Source organism: Staurois parvus, unplaced genomic scaffold, assembly GCF_062004578.1.
Source record: "Staurois parvus isolate SC_StPar_1 unplaced genomic scaffold, SC_StPar_1.0 ptg000578l, whole genome shotgun sequence".
NCBI classification, from domain to species: Eukaryota; Metazoa; Chordata; class Amphibia; order Anura; family Ranidae; genus Staurois; species Staurois parvus.
In genome coordinates this window covers 222,177-247,168 of record NW_028318374.1, presented here as the reverse complement: position 1 = coordinate 247,168, position 24,992 = coordinate 222,177, and positions in this window count along the sequence as shown.

Genomic DNA, 24,992 nt, shown 5'->3' with positions numbered 1-24,992 from the left:
TGTAAATAGTGACAGCATTCACATGTATATCATGCCCCCCTGAAGTTCCATCCACCATCATCTCTACTGAATGCTGCCCACTGGAGAAGTAAACAGGGGCATGCTTTAAAGTCCTGCCTGCAACTGTGGTCACTGGGCGTACCATCAGCCTGTTCTACAAAGGTAAGCAAAGTGGTGCGGGTGGGGTGTGCAAAGGTAGGCAGAGAAGGAATTACAGTTTGGGGTGCATAGGTAAGCACAGAGGGGATGTACAGAGGTAAGAAAGGTGGTTACATAGATGAGCAGAGCAGGCATGTAGAGTTAAGGTGGGGAGGCTGGAGTAGAGAGGTTGGGGGAGGTTTGGGGTGCAGAGGTTATCAATAAGTGAGTTGTAATGATGTGCTAAAACCTTTATCAACCAATGAGTAGGTGGTAATGATGCACAGTAACCTATAGCAGGCAACCAGTGAGTGGTAAGGATGTGCAGTAACCTCTAGCAACCAATCAGTGAGCAGTAATGATGTGCAATAACCTCTATCAACTAATCAGTGAGCCGTAGTGTGTGCTGTAACCTTTTGAAACTAGTCAGTGAGCAGTAATGATATGCTGTAACCTCTGGCAACCCGTCACAATCACTGCCTGATCTTCAGCAGTAAACTGATTTTAAGTTTAGCTGGTTTGTCTCAGAGCAGGTGAAGAGTGAAATTGCATGGGGGGGGAGCAAGAAAATATTTGCCCAGGGTCCAATCAATATTAAAGATGGCCCTGCATAGACAGTCAGTGTTGATGGGGGAATCCCTCCCACAGAGCTATTGTGCTCTCCCAGCAGGAAACCATCCTTGCAGGGAGAACACAGTGATTATTGCTAGTGGCTATAGCAGCTGGCAATAATTCCTAGAAATATCCGGCAGACAGGTTGTCCCCAAGTCATACAACAATCGAACTGGGAACAATCAGCCTGCCCATGGATGGTTCGAATCTTGGCTGGTCCCTGCTTAACCAGCCGAGATTCGAACCATCTATGGTCGGCTTTACTGTAGTTGCCAAAGTTGGCCAAGCAGTATTTAGAAATTGTGGGCTATGTCCCCAACAGAAGTCTACGGGTAGCAGGTGTTCCCCATTACTCAGAGTGATGCCTAAAATGGAGCTCCAATGACAGTAATTTATACTGCTTATTTGGTGGAACTACCCTTGTATTATTTGATTATGGACAAGGATTTTTCGTTTATCACATTGTCTTTTGCTGTTGTAGTAAAAAAAGATTCCAGGTTTGCATTTTTACACCATCAAGATGAAAATCTGCATAAACAGCAATGAAATGTATGTTTTAGCCATTTAACTATTACTTTTGCTTGGAAGAAATGTTTCATCAACTTTACAAGGTTAAAGGGGTTATAAGCTCTAAAGGTATTTTGTCTAAATGCATTATCTCCATTAAGGTAAAAACCTTCCATTACTAGTTTCCCCCACCCCCCTAAGAGCTACCTGAGATCTCTATCAATTCAGAGCTGTGCCTGGCTGCAGGTCTTCTCTCCCCTCTCCCCACTCTCACAGGCTTTCACAGGTCAGGGGCATGGGTTAAGGTGTGTGCGTTTGTTGAGAAATCACCTAACCTTTATAGTCATGGCCATCTTGAATAAGGACAGATGATTCCTGCAGCATTTACTTCCTGGAATCCACCTGCCTTTAGCTCAGACATGCAAGCAGGAGAGTGTGCTTAGCTGAGAAAGCCCTCCTACCCTCCTCCAGATGAAAGAAAAAATTCCCATGAAGACTCCTAGGATATATTGGATTTTGGGTATGGTGGTTCAAAGGGGTTAGCAGAGTTCAGCCACAAAAGGCTGATTGTAGACCCATGGGTCCACCAGAAAAGAAAAGAAGGTGGGAGAGCCTTTATAGTTTAGTAAGTGACTAAAAATAAGATCACTGTCTCAAAACAAACCAGACAAAAAAATGTTGATAGAAAAAGAAGATGACTTATTTCTGCTGAGGTTATGGTGACCCTTAAAGTGTAGATACATGCAATATTCCCTGATTGTAGGTGATGAATAACCTGTCTCCTTGCAGTATGGTAAAGATCGCTCTCGATGCCACAGGGGTCCCATTCGTGGATCCTAAGCAGGCTTCTCAGGTGGGTGCTGAATTGGGTAAGTAGAAAGACGTATAAATAAAGCCAATCAGAGAGGCTTCCATTGCCTTGTGTTTAGGAATGGATTGGAGCAGGGGCGGACTGACAACTCATGGGGCCCCCGGGCAATAGGGGATCATGGGGCCCCTGTGTCCTTGCCTAAACTCAAAAAAGCCTATGAAAAAGTACCAGAGGCATCTCATGGGGCCCCCTACTGACCCCGGGCCCTCGGGCAGTGCCTAAGTTTCCCAATGGTCAGTCCGCCCCTGGATTGGAGTCATCTTGCTTAATTGAACATCAAGTAGCTTTATTACACCGAAAATTGTGTTTTGTGGCTTTAAATTGCCACTTCCTCAGTTCAAGGTGATACAAGTATGTTTAATCATCTCCAGTCCGTCTGCTTTCAGTGTGAGTTTAAAGCCACAACATACATTTTTCTGGTGTAATAAAGCTAATTAATGTTCAATTAGCCAAAATGCCTCCGATCCATTCCTAAAGAAGAAATCTGGGAATTTTTTTTATTTTCGCATGCAGTGAGGCTGTGACCGCACTGCATGGGTTAAATATTCATTTTTGTCTAGGTGCTTGGAAAGATAAGATATGCATACCTAGTCTGCTGATTCTCCAAGTGGTCTAATTGTCAGTCAGGAGGGCTGAGTAGCAGCCTGGGTGTAATAGCCAGGTGGGTCAAATTCTGGGCAGAACTGAGAGGCTCTGCAGATCAGCTCTCTGGAATTTTCTGCTCTAGGATTTTGAGAAAGATCTAGAAGCAGTGGGTGGAGGTGAGGAGTGGCTGGTCTGTACTCTTAGAGAATCCTGGCCAATCCCCAACAGGAGGCTTGACAAGAGGCAGGACAGCTTTTAAGTGTAACTGAGTCTGCTCAGCAGCAGGATAGTTCAGGTGGAAGATGGGAAGGAAGTGAGGCTGGAGAGCAGGAGCCTGGGAGGGGCCCCAGATGGGAGAGGGGCTCCCCTACAGGCAGGAAGACTTTGGAAGGAGGAAAGCTTAGGACATCACTGGCCTCCTGAGAGAGGACCACCTGTGAGGCAGGGAAGGAGCGGCCCAGATCAAAGGCCTGGCAGCTGCCACTGATCCACCAGCAATGCAGCAGAAGTACTAAGTGAGTAAATCTACACCCCCTGAGCCAGATAGGGGAAGGAGCACTCTGGTGTGAAACCAGATTAGCAACTACCCAGGACTGTCTTACTCTAAATTAGCAAGGACTGGATCCCCTGCTCAGGGATTACCATCAGATAGCTGGATGAGAGGAGGATTCATCTAGGATCTGGGGTTGTACAACCGGAGATGCTGGCTAGCTCTCCAAGAAGAGGATTTTGCTGTAAAAACTTGTATATAGTTCCAGGAAGTTTCACAGTTCCATTGGGCATCCCGTACAGCCCTAACCCTATCACAGTTCAGATCCCCTAATAAAACTTCAAAACAGCTCAAGGACTGGTTACTGTCTCCTGGATGCAAGTTAATGTGGAAATGTGTGTTTCCTGGCAGTGCAGGACTATAGGGTGACCCAAATCTCAGCAACTCCTACGGGTGCTACATCCCTAACAAGGTATTTAAACCTAAAAACAAAATAGTATTACATTGGAACTTACCAGTCCTCAGATATGGTTGTAGTAGTTTTCTTTTTTTTTTACCTATTTTTACATGGTGATCCTGCCAATAACACACTTCTGTCCTAGGGCAACAACGCTCACTTACTGTGCTGTGTATCTGGAGGAGCAGTGTTGTCATAACAAGGCTATTCTCCTGCTTTGAACTGCAAACTCTTCTCTTTCTCCTCCTCTCAATACCTTAGGTGAGAAGGGTACTGTGGGCCTCAAAGAAAGCTGAGAACAATGTAACAGCTAAGAGTGAATCACTGGCAGAGTACAGGAAGTTACCAGGTGACAAGATTTCTGGCAGGATCAACAGGTATTTTTTTTTTCACTTATCAATCACATATAACAAAATGATTTCAATGGTATATTTAACTGACCAATAGGGAGCAAATAAGAAACGTCCATTGTTAGAGTTTACACACACTTTACCAATGACTATACTGTACTTTGTGTGGCTAGTTTAGAGGAGGCCAGCAACAAAGACTATTTAACAGAGGCTGGAAAATATCTCATCAAAGTAACAGATTTTATCTCATGCAACAAACCTCAAATGATATTTGCCAGTAGGTGCTTTCCTTTTTGCACCTGTCATCCAGTTCTGGGAGAGCATCATATGACGTCCTCCCAGAACACGTGCACGTGCCCCCGGAATACAGCGCGCACCTGGCACTCTCTGCGATCACTGTGTCCTTTGGACACAGCTGATCACATGGAATGGTAAAGGGCCAATAACAACGGCCTTTTACCATGTGATCAGCTGTGTCCAATGGTAAAGGGCCAATAACAGCGGCCTTTTACCATGTGATCAGCTGTGTCCAATGGTAAAGGGCCAATAACAGCGGCCTTTTACCATGTGATCAGCTGTGTCCAATGGTAAAGGGCCAATAACAACGGCCTTTTACCATGTGATCAGCTGTGTCCAATGGTAAAGGGCCAATAACAGCGGCCTTTTACCATGTAATCAGCTGTGTCCAACTGCGAGCCAAATGCCAAGCATTTGGCTGGCAGTTGGGGTGCAACCCCATTGATCTCAATGGACAAGTCTAACAAGTAATGCTGCCTGTCAAACTCTGCAGCTCAAATAAAATTGCTGTGGTTGTGAGGCAAAGCATCACTACCGAGGCATGTGTTCAGCCCTCGGAGAATGTCACCAGCACACCGAGGATCACCAATATGGGTCCAAAGGTTTTAATGAACGATCACATAGTTACAGTATGGCAACATTTCGGAGTCTCCCAGGACCCCTGAAGTGACCGCATCACATGCCTGATGAAGGGGTCCTGCCAGACTCCAAAACATTGCCTTGCTGTAACTATGTGATTGTTTATTAAAACTTTTGGATTGGGGCGGACTGACAACTCATGGGGCCCCTGGGCAGTAGGGGATCATAGGGCCCCTGTGTCCTTGTCCAAACTCAAAAAAGCCTATGAAAAAGGTACCAAGGGCATCCCATGGGGCCCCCTACTGACCCCAGGCCCTCGGGCAGTGCCTGAGTTTCCAAATGGTCAGTCCGCCCCTGTTTTGGACCCATACTGGTGATCCTCGGTGTTCTGGCGACATTTTCCCTTGCTGATTCTGTTTGGTTCCAGCCGACGGTCGCTGCAGCACCTACTTATACACACAGCCATTTTTAACGCAAGAACGTGTGCGTTTGGATTGTACACTTGCATATGTACAGCCCTGTCACACTGTAATCAAAGAATTTCAGTGAGCAGCCAGGGAGAGGTAAAATCGGGGTGCATCTACCTTCAGGGGCCTAACTGCAATCACATAGCCCCCAGCTAACCACTTGCCAGTGGGTAAATCTATCACAAGGTCTACCGGCAGTGGGGCTCTTCACTTCCCCAGGGACTTTAGAAGATTTACATATTATACCATATGCCCCTCTTAACTTTTAGGAGACTTCCATACATTACAGGTACAAATTAGACTAAAAGGTGCAATTTTGCACCTCGCTGCAACTTCAATCCAAGTGTTTGGCTGGTGGTTGAGAGTGGCCCTGTTGATCTCAATGGGCGAGTTTGACAAGAGATGCCGCCTGTCAATCTCTGCAGCCTGAGTTAAAATTGCTGTAGCTGTGAAGCAAAGCATCGCAGTTGCAGGATGTGTATGACCCTGACAGGCTGTAATGTTAGAATTCTGGTAGGCCAGTGTGAAAGAGCCCTGAGAGAAGCTGATTTCTAATAGAAACATCCCAATAATTGATACAATATCAAATTACTTATAAAGCAATTTACTGTACATACAGATCAATACTCAGACCTTTAATGTAAAGAGTGTCCATGCTAAACAGTAATATGAAGTTTATGTAGTGCTTCCTCTTATTGTATACGCTCACCAGCCACTTTATTAGGTACATTTGCTACCCAGTGTAGTACTCTGCTGCTGTAGCCCATCTACTTCAAGGTTCTACTTGTTGTGCATTCAGAGATGGTATTCTGCATATCTTGGTTGTAACGAGTAGTTATTTGAGTTACTATTGCCTTTCTGTCATCTCAAACCAATCTGCCCATTCTCCTCTGACCTCTGACATACTGAAGGCATTTTCAGCCACACAATTGCCACTCACTGGATATTTTCTTTTTTTCAGATTATTCTCTGTAAACCCTAGAGATGGTTATGTGTGAAAATCCCAGTAGATCGGCAGTTTTTGAAATACTGCAACCAACAACCATGCCACGTTCAAAGTCACTTAAATCCCCTTTCTTCCCCATTCTAATGCTCGGTTTGAACTTCAGCAAGTCGTCTTCACCGTGCCTACATGCCTAAATGCAATGACTTGCTGCCATGTGGTTGGCTGATTTGTTATCAAGCAATTGAACAGATGTACCTAATAAAGGGGACGTCGAGTGTATATATACAGTATATATTGTTTGGTATTGAAGAGTTTCTGATGAACCTGCTACCATCTGTATGAATCATACTTTCATTATGGGATTGTAGTGTTGTGTGGGAATAATACATCAACCCTGTCAATATAAATTAAATTTCATGTCATGTTACTGAAGTGGAAATCTTTGACTTAAAGTGGATTGTTTTCTGTCAAAACACAGCATCCATTTTTCTCCTTAGTTTTTTAGTATTTAATATATTGTGAATCCAATTTTTTGAGTGGCTTTCTCAAACAGGCTACTTATAAAAAGAATAAAGAATAACACCGAACCTTTAAAATCTCATATTGTATCATCTTTAATTTAAGCTTCATTAAAATAACAAAAATATTCTGCTATGAGGGTCCTTGTTCAGGCACTTCTTGCTATATGGTGACAAAGCCACGTCTCTGTTTCCCAATTGTTCTTTTATGTTGTCATCCTGTCACATGGGCTTTAAAAGGAGACTGCAAGAGGCTGTTTTAATACACATTGCACAGGCATGGTCCACTGTTGTCACCGTCAGGAAACCTGGCCTAAGAAATTACATTGTAGAACTACCCCCCAGGAGTGGCTAGCGATGATGGGTACTCATACCATTTCCGGTGATTAGCTGCCCCTAACTGGGACTGACAATACACCTGCACACCAGTAGCGATATAATTGGGCTTTATTAAAGATGAGAGCAGGGGCGGACTGACAACTCATGGGGCCCCCGGGCAATAGGGGATCATGGGGCCCCTGTGTCCTTGCCCAAACTAAAAAAAGCCTATGAAAAAGGTACCAGGGGCATCTCATGGGGCCCCCTACTGACCCTGGGCCCTCGAGCAGTGCCCGAGTTTCCAAATGGTCAGTCCGCCCCTGGATGAGAGAAGAAAATGTAGTTCTCTGTTGTCAGAGTGTCTGTTAATTTAGATTTCAGATTTGTAGTAGATTGCCCAGACCAATTTAGAGCTGACAGGAGTAGCACCGGTGTGGTCTTCTGCTGCTGTAGCCCATCTTCTTCAAGGTTCTACGTGTTCTGCTTTCAGAGATGGTATTCTGCATACCTTGGTTGTAATGAGTGGTTATTTGAGTTACTGTTGCCTTTCTATCATCTCCCACCAGTCTGTCCATTCTCCTTTGACCTGTGACTTAAAAAAGGCATTTTCGTCCACACAACTGCTGCTCACTGGATATTTTCTCTTTTTTGGACCATTCTCTGTAAATCCTAGAGATGGCTGTTGTGAAAGTCCTAGTACAGCGGTTCTCAACCTGTGGGTCGCGACCCCTTTGGGGGTCGAACGACCCTTTCACAGGGGTCGCCTAAGACCATCGGAAAACACATATTTCCGATGGTCTTAGGAACCGAGACACCGCTCCTCTATCCGTCTCCAGGTGTGGGCGGGATGACATGCCGCCCCTGTCATCTGGACACACCCCCGGGATCAATCCTCGCTGGTGATTGGCCGCCGCAACTGTAGCTCAGGAGAGGCACACAGGCGGCCAATCACCGGCGAGGAGGTGGAGCTTGGAGAGGAGGAGCCGAGCGGCACCGCGAAGATCGAGCGAGTGAAGAGGAGGAGAGCGGCCGGAGAAGGAAGACAGCTGACCGGTAAGTGTCTGTATCCTGGGAGAGGGAGCGAGCAAGCGAGCCCAGGCTGGAGCAGGGGTCAGCAAGGTAAGTATCATTTGTGTCAGTGGGAGGAATAGTGCCCAATCATTGGTGTAACTAATACCAATGATGGGGCACTATTCCTCCCACTGACACCAACGATGGGGCACTATTCCTTCCCCCACTGACACCAACGATGAGGCACGATTCCTCCCCCAAATGACACCAACGATGGGGCACTATTCCTCCCTCCACTGACACCAACAATGGGGCACTATTCCTCCCTCCACTGACACCAACGATGGGGCACTATTCCTCCCCCCACTGACACCAACGATGGGGCACTATTCCTCCCCCACTGACACCAACGATGGGGCACTATTCCTCCCCCCACTGACACCAAGGATGGGGCACTATTCCTCCCCCCACTGACACCAAGGATGGGGCACTATTCCTCCCCCCACTGACACCAAGGATGGGGCACTATTCCTCCCCCCACTGACACCAAGGATGGGGCACTATTCCTCCCCCCACTGACACCAAGGATGGGGCACTATTCCTCCCCCCACTGACACCAAGGATGGGGCACTATTCCTCCCCCCACTGACACCAAGGATGGGGCACTATTCCTCCCACTGACACCAAATATGGGGCACTATTCCTCCCCCCACTGACACCAAAGATGGGGCACTATTCCTCCCCCCACTGACACCAAGGATGGGGCACTATTCCTCCCCCCACTGACACCAAGGATGGGGCACTATTCCTCCCCCCACTGACACCAACGATGGGGCACTATTCCTCCCCCCACTGACACCAAGGATGGGGCACTATTCCTCCCTCCACTGACACCAAGGATGGGGCACTATTCCTCCCCCCACTGACACCAAGGATGGGGCACTATTCCTCCCTCCACTGACACCAAGGATGGGGCACTATTCCTCCCCCCACTGACACCAATGATGGGGGCACTATTCCTCCCCCCACTGACACCAAGGATGGGGCACTATTCCTCCCACTGACACCAATGATGGGGCACTATTCCTCCCACTGACACCAATGATGGGGGCACTATTCCTCCCACTGATACCAATGATGGGGCACTATTCCTCCCACTGACACCAATGTTGGGGCACTATTCCTCCCACTGATACCAGTGATGGGACATTTTTCCTCCCACTGACATCAGTGATGGGACACTATTCCTCCCACTGACACCAGTGATGGGACACTATTCCTCCCACTGACACCAGTGATGGGGCACTATTCCTCCCACTGACACCAGTGATGGGGCACTATTCCTCCCACTGACACCAGTGATGGGGCACTATTCCTCCCACTGACACCAATTATGGGGCACTACTCCTCCCACTGCAAAATTACAGTTATGAAGTAGCAACGAAAATAATTTTATGGTTGGGGGTCACCACAACATGAGGAACTCTATTAAAGGGTCGCGGCATTAGAAAGGTTGAGAACCACTGTCCTAGTAGATCAGCAGTTTTTGAAATACTCAGACCAGCCCGTCTGACATCAACAACCATGCCTCACTTAAATCCCATTTCTTCCCCATTCTGATGCTTGGTTTGAACTTCAGCAAGTCATCTTCACCACGTCTAGATGCCTAAATGCATTGAGTTTCTGCCATGTGATTGGCTGATTAGCAATTTGTGTTACCAATCAATTGAACAGGTGTACCTAATAAAGAGGCTGATGAGTGTAAATCATCAATACAATGAGATGAATAGAGCTGGTGTTCACTCTCTTGACCAGTAGTGACAGGCCTTGCCTAAAATGCACTAGGTGAATGGAGAACCCTGCAAGCAGTAATAAACAACAATCAATACAACAAATGTCTCTGCATTGGAGTGGGAGGGGTGCATATACCTTCAGGGGCCTAATTGCAATTAAATAGCCTTCATCTAACCACTTTCCAGTGGGTAAATCTATTACAAAATCTACTGGTGGTGGCAGGGGTGGACTGACAACTCATGGGGCCTCGGGCAATAGGGGATCATGGGGCCCCTGTGTCCTTGCCCAAACTCAAAAAAGCCTATGAAAAAGGTACCAGGGGCATCTCATGGGGCCCCCTACTGACCCCAGGTCCTCGGGCAGTGCCCGAGTTTCCAAATGGTCAGTCCGCCCCTGGGTGGTGGGGCTCTCTACACTCAACCATGAAGCATACAACCTTCGCGGAAAGGTTTTTGCAATCCACAAGGGTGAATATAACTTCACAAATCCCCAAAACAACTGACAGCAGAAAGGATAGGGTGATCCCCTTTAAGAAAGCTTCACCATAGGTAGAAGTGTCCTCAAACATGTAGACAAAATTAAACACAACAGTGGATGACTAGAGGCAATTCCAACATCTGAGAAATGTCCTACTGGATGCAGTCTGTCATTGGTTGATCAGTTCTGCAGGCTGGATGGAGGTGGAAAGAAAATAGGCTGCAAAGCTAGCACCCCAGATAGCTAAGTGGAGTCTCAAGTAGAGGGGAAAAGGGTGAAAACAAGTATTTTATGTAAAAATGGTATTTGTTTATGATAAAGAGCACTTCAGCAAACTAAACATCACCCAGTTAGGGTTTACATCTACTTTATGTGAAAGGCTTTTCCTAAAGCCTAAGTTTAGCATAAATAAAAATTAAAAAAAATCAGCACAAGGGACATAGATTGTAGTTAGTATATTGTGTCCCTTGTACTGATTTTTTGAGTAAATCTTCATCTTTCTGACTCCCAACCTCCCAGCCCACGCACGCACGCCACCACTGTAATCTATCAGTGCGGTGGGGTTTTATACAGCTGCAGGGCTGTCAGAAGCTTTCATCAAGAGAGCTCAGTCATGCCCGCCCTTTCCTGCTTGAACTGCCAATCATAGAAGCTGAACTACAGCCACTATGAATGACACAGGATCTCTGAATGGGGAATGGGCGAATGATTGATAGCTCTGTTCCCTCCATTCATAGATCCTTTGTCATTCATAGAAGCTGTAGCATCTACTAACTGTAAGTTATGTTCCTTGGGCTGATTTTCCTGTTGAGAGCTCCTGACAGCTCTGCAGCTGTATTAACTTAGCAGCATCTGAAGATTATGGCACTAGGGGTGGGGTGAGGGTAGTAAGAAAGATAAAGATTTCCTCCTGAAACACGAAGAATCAGCACTAGGGACACATCCTACTAACTGTAAGTTATGCCCTTGTACCAATTGTACATTTAAAGTGGTTGCAAAATCTGAAAGTTTTTACCTACATGCATTCTAAAAACCTTCAGTATGCAGCTCCCCCCTCAGCCCCCCTAACACTTATCCTAGCTCGAGCCCAATCTAGCGATGAGCACGAGAGCAGCTGCTGTCCTGACTCTCTTCCTCCTCATTAGCCCAGAGACAGCTTGGGAGCCATTGGCAGGGCCAAGCCCCAGTCTGTGTGTCTTATGGACACACAGATTGAGGCTCGGGAGCGAGCATGCATGAGTGCCCCCAGACAGGGGCGGACTGACAACTCATGGGGCCCCTGGGCAATAGGGGATCAGGGGGCCCCTGTGTCCTCGCCCACACTCAAATCACACACAAAAAAGCCTATGAAAGGTACCAGGGACATCTCATGGGGCCTATGACTGACCCCATCCCTCGGGCAGTGCCCGAGTTCCCCAATGGTCAGTCCGACCCTGCCCCCAGAGCATGGAGCTTGCTCTGAGGATACCTGGTGGGGGGAGGAGCTCAGAGCAGCTGCAGGGAACCCATGAAGAGGAGGATTGGGGCTGCTCTGTGCAAAACCACTGCACAGAGCAGGTAAGTATAAAATGTTTGTTATTTTTTTTATTTAAAGTGTTACTAAATCCACAACAGTACAATCAGTCTGTATATGCAGTAAAGCATGCTTGTTATACTCACTGTGGAACCTAAGGGGTTAATCCTCTGCATTGTGTAAAAAGGCTGTTTGATCCTGACTTCTCTGCCCCTCCTCTTGTTTAAATGTCCACACAGATAAGACAGACTGAACCCATAGGCCTTCTGCACATGTTCAGTTTAGTGTGTATTGGTAGAGAGGTTTTTTTTTTCTTGGGAGAGTGCATGTGATCAGCACAGGGTCAATCAGCACTGTCCAGACAGAGGTCAGGGGTTTTGCATTCTCCTAGAGCAGAAAGAAAACTCCTCCTACAAGCTGCTTTAACCAGTGCTCAGCTGAAGTCACAAGACTGCTCTAACTGCTGATGAGAAAAGGTATTTAGCAGTTTATATTTACTACAATAATTGCATTTCCATGTTGTGTGTACTGTGGGAAACCAGATACAGTGATTGCAGGGTCCTGGGAGAGCATATATAGGGAATGCAGGGTCCAGGAAGAGTGGATATAGTGGATTCAGGGTCCGGGGAGACCAGATATAGTGGATGCAGGGTCTGGGAAGAGCGTATATATAGTGGATGCAGGGTCCATGGAGACCAGATATAGTGGATGCAGGGTCCGGGGAGATCAGATATAGTGAATGCAGGGTCCGGGGAGACCAGATATAGTGGATGCAGGGTCCGGGGAGACCAGATATAGTGAATGCAGGGTCCGGGGAGACCAGATATAGTGAATGCAGGGTCCTGGGAGACCAGATATAGTGAATGCAGGGTCCGGGGAGACCAGATATAATGAATGCAGGGTCCGGGGAGACCAGATATAGTGGATGCAGGGTCCGGGGAGACCAGATATAGTGAATGCAGGGTCCGGGGAGACCAGATATAGTGAATGCAGGGTCCGGGGAGACCAGATATAGTGAATGCAGGGTCCGGGGAGACCAGATATAGTGAATGCACGGTCCGGGGAGACCAGATATAGTGGATGCAGGGTCCGGGAGACCAGATATAGTGAATGCAGGGTCCGGGAAGAGCGTATATATAGTGGATGCAGGGTCCATGGAGACCAGATATAGTGAATGCAAAGTCCGGGGAGATCAGATATAGTGGATGCAGGGTCAGGGGAGACCAGATATAGTGGATGCAGGGTCCGGGGAGACCAGATATAGTGGATGCAGGGTCCGGGGAGACCAGATATAGTGGATGCAGGGTCCGGGGAGACCAGATATAGTGAATGCAAGGTCCGGGGAGACCGGATATAGTGGATGCAGGGTCAGGGGAGACCAGATATAGTGGATGCAGGGTCCGGGGAGACCAGATATAGTGAATGCAAGGTCCGTTGAGATCAGATATAGTGGATGCAGGGTCCGGGGAGACCAGATATAGTGGATGCAGGGTCAGGGGAGACCAGATATAGTGGATGCAGGGTCTGGGAAGATCAGATATAGTGGATGCAGGGTCAGGGGAGACCAGATATAGTGGATGCAGGGTCCGGGGAGACCAGATATAGTGGATGCAGGGTCCGGGGAGACCAGATATAGTGAATGCAAGGTCCGGGGAGACCGGATATAGTGGATGCAGGTTCAGGGGAGACCAGATATAGTGAATGCAAGGTCTGGGGAGACCAGATATAGTGGATGCAGGGTCCGGGGTTTAGTAACACTTTAAGCCTTTAATATCACTTTAAACTAAACTTAGGCTTTAACTCCCAAAATGTTCACTAATAACATTTTGGCAACTTTTTACCTTAAAGTTATATTTTCAACACCAGTCAATTACTATTACTTAGAAATATAATTCTGGAGCAATTTCTGCAAAAAAAGTACTTTAGAGATGATAATGTGCCCAAAAAACCACTGGGACAGAGAAAAAGGTGGTTGAAATGAAAGAGTATTGAGACCACCCCATGGAACAAAAGCCATTTATTTTTTCCACCAACAGACCTTAAATCATTATCGCTTAGTAAAAATTAAAAGTTTAAAATCAAAAGAGGCCAACTTTTAGAAAATGACTTTAGTCTCTGTCCAAATCACTGAGACGGCAATTAGAAATTTCATTATGAGAGGATGATGAAGCCATTTAATTAATGTTCTCTTCAGTTTTCTTCGGGTACATAAAAGAGATGTGTTCAGAAGGTGGAAAGAGAATCGTCTACAGCCTCCGGTGTCAGAAAGCCACCTCCAAGAAGAGAATTATTCACTAAACATGGCTTCATTAAAACCATAAGTGAGATTAGTGCCGCGTGGGGTGAAAAGTGGAATGACATGAAATAAATCTGCCACAAAGAAATAAAAACTTCATAAATGACCTACACACGAATTCTAAACGAGCTGAAAGACAAGATACTAATAAACCATTTTTTAAGGGGCTTGTTTATATTTCATTTTTTATTTTGCAATGACAAGAAAATGTTATGCATGACATTTAAATACATGTGCACCCATATACACACTCACCCACTCAGGTGCATTTGATGGATGGGATTTCTGGTCTGGTCCTGACTCCTGTTTACACACATCCACCACCTCCTGTGCTCAGGGGCTCAGATCAGAGGAAGATCAATGCAATGAAAAGGTATGTTCATCCAATACTGATCAAAGGTTGTGCAGCTCTAACATGAAGCTGGGGAAGCTAGATATAGACTTTAGTAAAGAACAAAAGAAAAGAGCGCACCAACCTTGCGCATTACCTCATTAAACAGTTCATGTATTTATTAATAAATTATACTCACAAGAGTAGCAGTAAAAAAGGCATATAACATCCATAGCCAACGCAGGGTTAAACGCCACGTGCGAGTTCCTTCCGGAAGGGAGATAAACTCTTGGTCAAGCTAACGCGTTTCGAAGGGTGATCCCTTCTTCCTCAGAGCTTAGAAGGTCTACAATGAATACCTGGATTATTGATAGAAATATTCAATTTGGATTCAGTTCCTATTCATAGGAGGCATTCAGCCACTATGGGGTTTATTTACTAAACCTGGTTGACTCATAATCTTGTCCACTTCTGCATAAAAACCAATCTGCTTCCAGGTTTTATTGCTGAAGCTTAACTGAACATGCTGAGGTTAGAAGCTGATTGGCTACCATGCACAGGTGCCCAAGATTCTGAGTCAACCAGGTTTAGTAAATAAACCCCATAGTGGCTGAATGCCTCCTATGAATAGGAACTGAATCCAAATTGAACATTTCTATCAATAATCCAGGTATTCATTGTAGACCTTCTAAGCTCTGAGGAAGAAGGGATCACCCTTCAAAACGCGTTAACTTGACCAAGGCCTTACTCCTGTTTCACCCAGCAACAATGAAGTTGGCAAAGGAACTTGAATGTATGCCCAGTGAGGGGTGTGCCTGAGAGTCTGGATGGGTCTCAGCAAAGAATCATGGGTAGATGGAGGTGATCTTGGTTGTGCCAGTGCTTTCCCCACTAGACTTTGTGACCTTGCACAGGAGTAAAGTGCTGATTAACGAGCAGTGCCCTCTGAATCCTCCTGTATTCATTAGTATTGTATTTGTACTGTCTGCCCTTTTGTTGTAAGCATTGTGTAAACTGTTGGCGTTATATAAATCCTGTATAATAATAATTATCCGGCCAACATCCAAAATATGCAAAAAATCAGAAACCACATAAAGGAACCCCCCCCCCCCCCTTGGGACTTTTAAGGCAGAGGCCACATGTACAATTTAGTCTTAAAAGATAAATGCCAATTTTTATTTTGGAAACAAGATGTAAAAAGGGCCATCAGGTCCTAATAAAATGACATTTTGTTCAAAGTGAAACCATATGTGTCATGATACCATAAAATGATAAATAACCGTTTACATCAAGATACACCCAAAAGCTAGCAACAAACAGTCAGCTCGGTCAGCTTGGGTTAAATCTTCAAATGAATCCCAACATGTTTCCGATGATAATTTCCTTCTTCAGGGGTGAAAAAAACATGGGTACACTGATTCTAAAATATAGTACGTATAAATAGTAGTAAGTCACAAGATAAACCATAATACAATAAATCTGCAGATATACATACACTAACTTCCACAAACACTAGGCTGTTTCACATTTAAACTTACAATTGGTATATGTATGGTGATGGTTCATTAAAAGCATCAATGTATTGTATGGAACCGATACACACCGCCATCCATGTGAGACAGCCATTGAGCCCATCCAGACCTACTGTATAACTAAAAGGATCCCAAGTACACACCAGAAAAGGAAAGGTATGGGTTTATATATACAACCTATAAATGAGTACAAATTATAGCAATGAATGCATAGGTCAAATTCAAGGGGGTAGCAATGTCATACATAAAGATATTGAGAGTCTTACCAACTATACATGGGCATACAGGACTATATGTGTCCGGAAGGATCACTTCAACCAGAAACCAGAAACTGGTCTAAGAAAGAAGGCAGTATAAATATCTATCTATGTAGGTGGATGTGGGAACCCACCCCCAGCTGCGACCAATTGGCTCCCTCACTAGATGTGCTGCTGTTTGGCCCACCATGTGGTGATGGCTGCTGAAAGCATTTGCTGAGAGATCCTCCAGATCGAGTAGCACACGGCACTGCCCCACCCCTGGGGGTCTCCCCTAAAGTAAAAATTGGCATTTGTCTTTTAAGACTAACCTGTAAATATGGGCCTGCCTTAAGGGGGGGCTCCTTTCTGTGGTTTTTGAGGTTTTTTCTTTGTGACTTTCTGCATGGTGACTGGCATCTGATGTTTTTGGCTGTCCATATTGGGTCAATGAAGTTACAAGCATCCATTCCCCCATTGAGTAGGTCAGCTGAAAGGTGGGAAATCTCCTTCCCACAGCTCATTTGCCCAGCAATGACAGCTAACTTCCATGTTTGGACAAACTTGGGTTCAGGTCAAACCAGAACCCAAGCTCAACACTATCAACTGTCCCCCAATTTTGCTCCTGAGTTGCCACCTTTATATTGGCCAGCACATCATGTATCTTCAAACAATGTTCAAAAGCGATTACATCATAGTGAAAGAGTGCAACTTTCGGGGCCATACAGAACACCACCTGTATCAGGCATGTGATGTGGAACGTACTGCATGGTCCACAAATGTTGCACTCTTCCCTCTAAGGCAGGCATGTCCAAAGTCCGGCCCGCGGGCCATTTACGGCCCCGGGGTCGGTTTAATACGGCCCTCCAACAGCCCTCCCTGCTCTGTGTAATGTGGCCCTCCCACGGCCCTCCCTTCTATGGCAGACAGTCTTCTGCTTGAGAGCAGAGGGCAGTGCGCATGCCTGACTGCGGCGCGTTCTCCCTGGTCTGTGTAAATGTGGCTGTCGCACGGCCCTCCCTTCTGTGGCAGACAGTCTTCTGCTTGAGAGCAGTGCGCATGCGTGACTGCGCCGCGCTGGGAGCGACAGAGGGTGGTGACGTCAGGGCCGGGCTTCCAGCGTGAAGTGTGTTTCTCTTCCCCTCCCGGCTGCCGAACAGAGATGTCAGCTCCAGCTACCTTTTTCACCCTTCACATTAGTGCAGGTAAGTTTTTTTTAAATTTATTTTCAATACATTGTGAAAACTCAGCTGTCAGTTGATCTTAATGTTATGAAATGAAAAGTGTGTCGTTTGCAATTAACTTGGCATAAAATAATTTATTTGCATTTAATTGTAATGGTTCAAAGAATGTTCGGAAAAATGTTCGGCCCTCCACCATGTTCACTTCATCCAATCTGGCCCTCTTTGAAAAAAGTTTGGACACCCCTGCTCTAAGGTGATCACTTTGAATAAAATATTTTGGACCTTATTAAAAGATCCATGGTGTGCTGGCAAATATGTATGTTGATCTGTGATGTTACCAGTTTCCAGGTGACTGTTGCTGCAGCACCCTGTATATCTCTCAGCTCACTCCAGGAACATGTAAAATTGGAATATTGGTGATTGGGTTCACCCTGCCACATGCACCCCTGGTGGAGATTGCAAGTGGATGTGCCGGCACACCTCTCACAGACATGGTCACTATTGCCACCTTTTTTGAAGTTGGTCCATCGCAATGATGTGCAGCTATGTTGGAGTGAGCATATGTAGACAGAAAGTGGCTGAAAGAGGCCAGAAGAGACCAGCAGCACCGAGATGAAAAGAAGGATGAAAAAAGCGAGAATAATAATGTTTTTAAAACAAATGTCAGTTGTTTATGGTACAAGGTGGTTTTGCAATCTAAATGTAATCCAGTTAGGATTTAGATCTGCTTTATTTGAAGTAGTTGTGAGCATACAATGGTATAGACATTTTCTAATACAGTTATAACTATGCAGGCACCATAACTGCTTTTGACTGGTTTCAGAAATGATCCTTCTTACATTTTTTACAAAGTTAAAAAAGTTCTGTCATGTGACCATGCATCTGTTCTTCCTGATAGTGGGGGGTGGGGGTCATGTGCGGAGATGCAGCGTGCCTGTATTCCATAGTCTGTACAGCTTCAGCTAAAATGAAGGCTGTGCTTGAGTAGGGGGCGTGTTCAAGAGGCAGTCTGTGATTGAGAGGAGGTGTGTGCCAGAGGCTGGCTGTGATTGGTCAGTGGGTGTGGTGGCTGAACAAACTACTCAATATAAGTATGCTGAGTGTCTGCACAGTGTCCTGTACCTCTGAATGGCCAGCCAAAGGATGAAAACCGACCATGCTAACACAGATCAGCTTCTGTACTTTGTGTGGTCAGTTTGGAACAAGGAAGAAAGGCGACTGGCAGGATCAACCAGATACTTCAGATGGAAGAAGTACAGGCTATGATTTATAAAATATTTAGGGTAATATGCACTTTAATAATTATATTTGAATTGTCATTCACATATATTTTCAATATAGTTTGTGACACTGAATGGGAAGTAATATTTTGATTATTCACTGGATCACTAGAGATTCTCATGATGGCACATATAAGCACTTGCAGTGTGGCATTTTGTTTCCATGACATTGATAGAAATTACTAATCTGCACTGCTAATATTAGAAACGTTTTCTTCTATATCTCATTTCCTTAACTACAGTATGTTCACAGCTTCTAAAAATATATACAAGAGAGCTTTATTCATTAAGACTCCATTTACACCACCCCTTCCACTTTCCTCTGTAGCTTCAATCTTCACTAAATCAACATTTACTTGTAGATTTGCACAAATTAAAATAATTTTCCTTTGACTACTTAGATTAGTGTTTTATGTGATACGTATAAATCTGTCAATTGAGATGTAAAATATTCTTCCGAGAACGTCTAAGGTAAACTTCCCTCATTAATTTTTAAAAACTCTGACTTCAGAGTTTAGTGGAAGTTATATAAAAATTGCACATTTAATAAATGAGCCGTGCTAAAAGACAAAGGTATCCGGTCGTTCCATAGTCTGTTCTTTAGTAGATAACATCTGTTTGCCGGTACCTGGACTTGTCTAGTCTATTCAAACACATTACCATCATATGGAAATTAATTACGGTAAAAATGCCAAGGAATTACAATACAAATAGGATTGGAGGAAAGTAGATTCTAAAGTATTGGATGTAAGTGCATTAGTTGTATATATAATAATGCAAGGGAGCAGAACGTTGGAGGATTGCCAAGTGGTAATGGACTGTGGGAGATAATAAATGGTTGGTGCTCTCTATTCTTAAAGAAGAGAAATTTTATAATCTATTAGGCAGGGGAGGTCAACTTACTAGATATAGGGGGCCTGAAGTGTAGTCACTGACATTGCCAAATGACTGCACATTGTGTAATGCTAAAGAAATGGTAAGCCATTGGACACTGTGAGAGATAATAAATGGTTGTTGCTCTCTATTCTTAAAGAAGGGAAATTTTTGTTATCTATTAGGCAGTGGAGGTCAACTTACTAGATATAGGGGGCCTGAAGTGTAGTCACTGACATTGCCAAATGACTGCACATTGTGTAATGCTAAAGAAATGGTAAGACATTGGACACTGTGGGAGATAATAAATGGTTGTTGCTCTTTATTCTTAAAAAAGAGAAATTGTATTATCTATTAGGCAGTGGAGGTCAACATACTAGATATAGTGGGCCTGAAGTGTAGCCACTGACATCGCCAAATGACTGCACATTGTGTACTGAATACAATTCTCTTTTGGACTCTTCCACCATTGGTTTGGCACTCCTATCCGATCCTTCACTTGTAGACCTTTTCCCTGGATCCCACCGAATTGGGGTACCCATGACAGCAACCTCACCAGAGTTACTGAGTTCAATACATTGTATGGACTCATGATCATGAGACACTGAAAATGAATATGCAGCACCTATCGACACACCTTTTCTAAAGTCTCTTTCTGTCTACCATGGTATCTCCATTCTCTGTGTGTTTTCTATAGCATTACACACTATGCGGCCAGTTGGAGATGTCAATGTCTACACCTCAAGCCCCCTGTATCTAGTAAGGTGTTAGACCTTTTATCTGTAGACAGAGGGCTTGATTTACTAAAACTGCAGAGTGCAAAATCTGCTGCAGCTTTGCATAGAAACCAATCATCTTCCAGTTTCTTTTTTTTTTTTTCGTCAAAGCTTAACCACTTGAGCTCTGGAAGATTTTACCACCCTTCATGACCAGGCCATTTTTTGCTATTTAACACTGCGCTACTTTAACTGGTAATGGCATGGTTATGGAATGCTGTACCTAAATGAAATTTATATAATTTTTTCATACAAATAGAGCTTTCTTTTGGTGGTATTTGATCACCACTGGGTTTTTTTTTATTTTTTTATTATGTAAATGAAAACAAAATGGCAATTTTGAAAAAAACAAGATTTTTATACTTTCTGCTATAAAACATATCCAATCAAAAAAATTTAAAAACATTAAATTTCTTTAAAAATTTAGGCCAAAATGTATTCTGCTACATGTCTTTGGTAAAAAAAAATCCCAATAAATGTATATTGGTTGGTTTGTGTGAAAGATATAGTGTCTACAACCTATGGTGTATATAATGGAATTTTTTTTTTTATTATAGTAATACTAGTGGGCAATCTGACACTAACTGACACAGGGTGGGAACTGACTGAGACTGGCATCACCAGTGACAATACAGTAATCAGTGATAATACTGTACACTGTGAGTGTACTAATGACACTGGCTGGGAAAGGATTAATATCTCAGGGTAATCATGGGGTTAAGTGTGTGCCTAACAAGTGTAATGTGTGTAATGTGTGCTGCTTTTTACAAAAAATCTATTTGTTTCCTTCTCCCTGCTGTGAAGAGATCCCTCCATACAGAACTCCGTGTTGACATAATTGTGCTGTGTCTAATCTCAGCAGGAGTAGGTGGGGGTGCATGGCCTGAACCCAGAAACAGGCAGGGGCATACAGGTGCCTGTAGGAGTTGCCCATTCACAGTATAATGTGGGCAAGCAGTCCTAAAGTGGATAACTGAACAAGCTGAAGTTAGAAGCTGATTGGTTTCTTTGCAGAGCACTCTCAAGTTTTAGTAAATCAACCCCAGAGACTTTGAACATGTTACCAGGAATGTTCAAAGACTGCAGGAATGCTACAGACATGGCTAGCAACTAGGGATATGCTGAATGCGACTTTCCAAGACTAGGGACCTATTACTACAGTCTGCTTTAGACCACTGCCATTACAGTCCCTTTCAAATCTGCACCTCTTACGACCCCCATAAAAGATTGCTGGAAATAAATGTAAAATTCCTTTGAGCAAGATCCGTAATAAAAAGTTCAGAGAAAAAAAAATTATACAAAAAGAGAAAAAAAGAATGAACAGAACAGAAATAGTAGGAAAGTCTAAAATAAATAATCAAAATTTAGTTAGTTGATAATGGTTTAATAAATATTTTTTCTTCACTGTCCTTGAATAAGCATCTTGCCAAGGAAACAGTGACTAATGGTCACTGGAGCCCAAGGGCTGCGTAATAATCACTAAAGGGCCGTATAAGTCCCTCAGACTGCAGATTGGAAAGCAGAGCTCCAAGTTGCACTTATTAATGTGGGATAAAGAGGGCATCTAGAAAAATCTCATCTCCAGAAATACTCATAGGGAACTATCTTGGTGGAATTGTCGAAAATGTGGGTGCGTTTTTGTAAGTCTCTCATTTTCAGTATAATTTGTAATAAAATACTGTAAGCACATATTTTACATTATAATTGTAGTACTACCTTCTTGGGAGTTGCAAGAGATTTGGGTCCCCATATAGTCTTGCACATCCAGGCAACACGCATTTTCCATTCAGACCTGCATCCAGGAGACAGTGACCAGTCCTTGAGCTTGTTTTAATGTTTTATTAGGGGATAATAAAACTTGGATGGGGTAAGGGGTGTACAGGATGCCCAATGGAACTGGAAATGAGGACAAACGTCTTGAAACTATTTAGACGTCTGTACAGCAAAACATCCTCTTATGGAGAGCTAGCCAGCCTTTCCCAGTGTACCACCCCAGACCCCAGACTCTCCTCTATCTGGCTGCCTGGAGGAATCCCTGAGCAGGGGATCCAGTGTCTCTCACTTCAAGACAATAGGATAGTCCCGGGCGGCAGTGAATTTGGTTTCCCAACAGAGTGCCCCTTCCCCTATCTGGTTCAGGGGATGCAGGCCTACTCATTCAGTCCTTCTCCTGTGCTGCTGGTGCATTGGTGGCTGCTACCAGGCCTTCCAGCTGGGCTGCTCCTTCCCTGCCTTACAGCTAGTCCTGACTCAGGGGGCCAGTGAAGTCCCTAGCCTCTGCCTGCAGGTGAGCCCCTCTCCATTTAAGTCCCCTCACAGGCTCCTGCCTCCAGCCTTACATTCTGTCTATCACCACCCGAACTGTCCTGCTGCTGAGTAGGCTCAATCACTTTTAAGGGTCTCTCTGTCCATTTGCCAAGCCTCCTGTTGGGGATTGGTCAGGCTCCCTCAAAAGTGCAGATCAGCCACTCCTCAGATTCACACACTGCTTCTAGAACTTTCTCCAAAGTTCTAGAGCAGGGGGAAATTCCAGAGGGCTGGTCGGCAGAGCCTCTCAGCTCTGATCAGAATTTGACCCCTGCTAACTATTACTTCCAGGCTGCTACTCAGCTCTAGCTAACAAATGGAGTAGCTAGTAGGGTGTTACATTATTATTATTATTATTATTATTATTATTATTAATAATAATAATAACAACAACAATAATAATACTAATAATAATAACAAAATTAATAATAATTACATTTGTATCAATTTGGTGTGACTTTTATTTTTACATACTTACTTGTCCATGTTTTTATTATTTAATTAAATATAGAAATTTACAGATTATCCAGTAGAGGGAGATCTGTAGTTGACTCATTCAACCTCCCTGCTAAGATAAGATGCCAGCCACACAGAGAGTGCATTGTTTTAATTGAGTCCACCAACTCATAGGGGTTGATTTACTAAAGGCATATAGACTGTGCACTTTGCAAGTGCAGTTGCGCTCTGCAGGGGCATTTGTCTCAGAATTTAGTAAAGTAAGAAAAACTTCACTTTGCAAATTATACCCAATCACTTGCAAGGAAAATAAACAAAACAGCATTTTTGTTTGCATCGGATTGGATGATGGAAGTCAGCAGAGCTTCCTCTCCTTTACTAAGCTCTGAAGCAAATGCCCTTGCAGAGTGCACAGTCTATTTGCCTTTAGTAAATCAACCCCATAGAGTTCTATTTTGTGGAGGAGAAGTAGAGCACAACCAATGTGCAGCACTACATGGAAAGCAGAGGAGTCTGTGCATATAATGAACCAATATTGCTGCTGCCATATACAGTATTATATTACTAACATAACATAGGGGATGTTTGTTGCAACAGAGCAGTTGCAACACTTTTCTGGCATTATTGTTGTCTATGGTTGTTGTTGCTGAAAGAATTCCGAAAAACAGTACATCAGATCTATTGCTTAAAGCGGAGCTCCACCCAAAAGGGAAAGTTCCGCTTTAAGCCCTTGTCCCCAGCTCTCCATTAAGGATTGCCAATTTGGGGAGTGGGGGGGGGGGCGGGTACCCGAATTTGACAGGTACCCTGGTACCCGCTCCCACTTCCACTGCGATAGCCTAGGAGATCGTAAACGGAAGTTGTCCTCCTACTCTCCCTCCTCATAGTCTTCTGGGGCCGGCACAGGGGGCACCTAGCTGTGGAGCCGCAAGCTGTCACAGCCAGGTGCCCACACTGAAGATGCCGGTGCCAGGGAGAGAAGACGGTCGGTGAAACCAGTGGTGGTGAGGACACCGCTGGACCGAGGGACAGGTAAGTGTCTACATTTTAAAAGTCAGCAGCTACAGTCTTTGTAGCTGCTGACTTTTTTTTTTCCAGGTGGAACTCCGCTTTAAGAACAGCACTTTTACATAATGTTGCAATGGCTGCAACAAATTCATAAAGAAATACCACCTTTTTTGGAAATAAGGACACAGGCTGGTAATAAGACCAATGTCATCTTGGAGTAAGTTGTGTAGGGGGTGCAAAGTTTGTTCCTCAATGCTGTTTGTTGCTGGGAGCCTGGAGGCCCCGAGGGCACCAGTGTTCTAGCAACCAACAACACTCAGCCACATAATGTCATTGTTTGCTGGGACACTGGTAGTCCCAAGCCTTCTGGCGTAGCAACCAACAACACTCAACCACATAATGGCATTGGTTTCTAAGATGCCAGTGGCCTCCAAGGATGGCAGTGTTCTAGTACCCAACTAACCAACATCATTGGTTGCTAGAACATCAGGGGCCTGAGGCTGCCAGTGTCCTAGCAATCCATAAAGCTTGGCTACACAGCATCCCTGAGACCTGTGCACAAGGCAGGCTTTGAGACAAACTCAAATATATTATTAATAAAATGAGTGCAACAATATGAAAAAAATTAAGAATAAAAACAATCAACATTCAAAAAAAAGTCCATATATGTGAAAGAGAGTGAAAAATGTCCCAAAGTTGACAATACTGAACTGTGAATCAATTCAAATAATAAGAGCTCCCCAAGTGAATGACACCAATGTTCACACACTCCTTACCAGATGC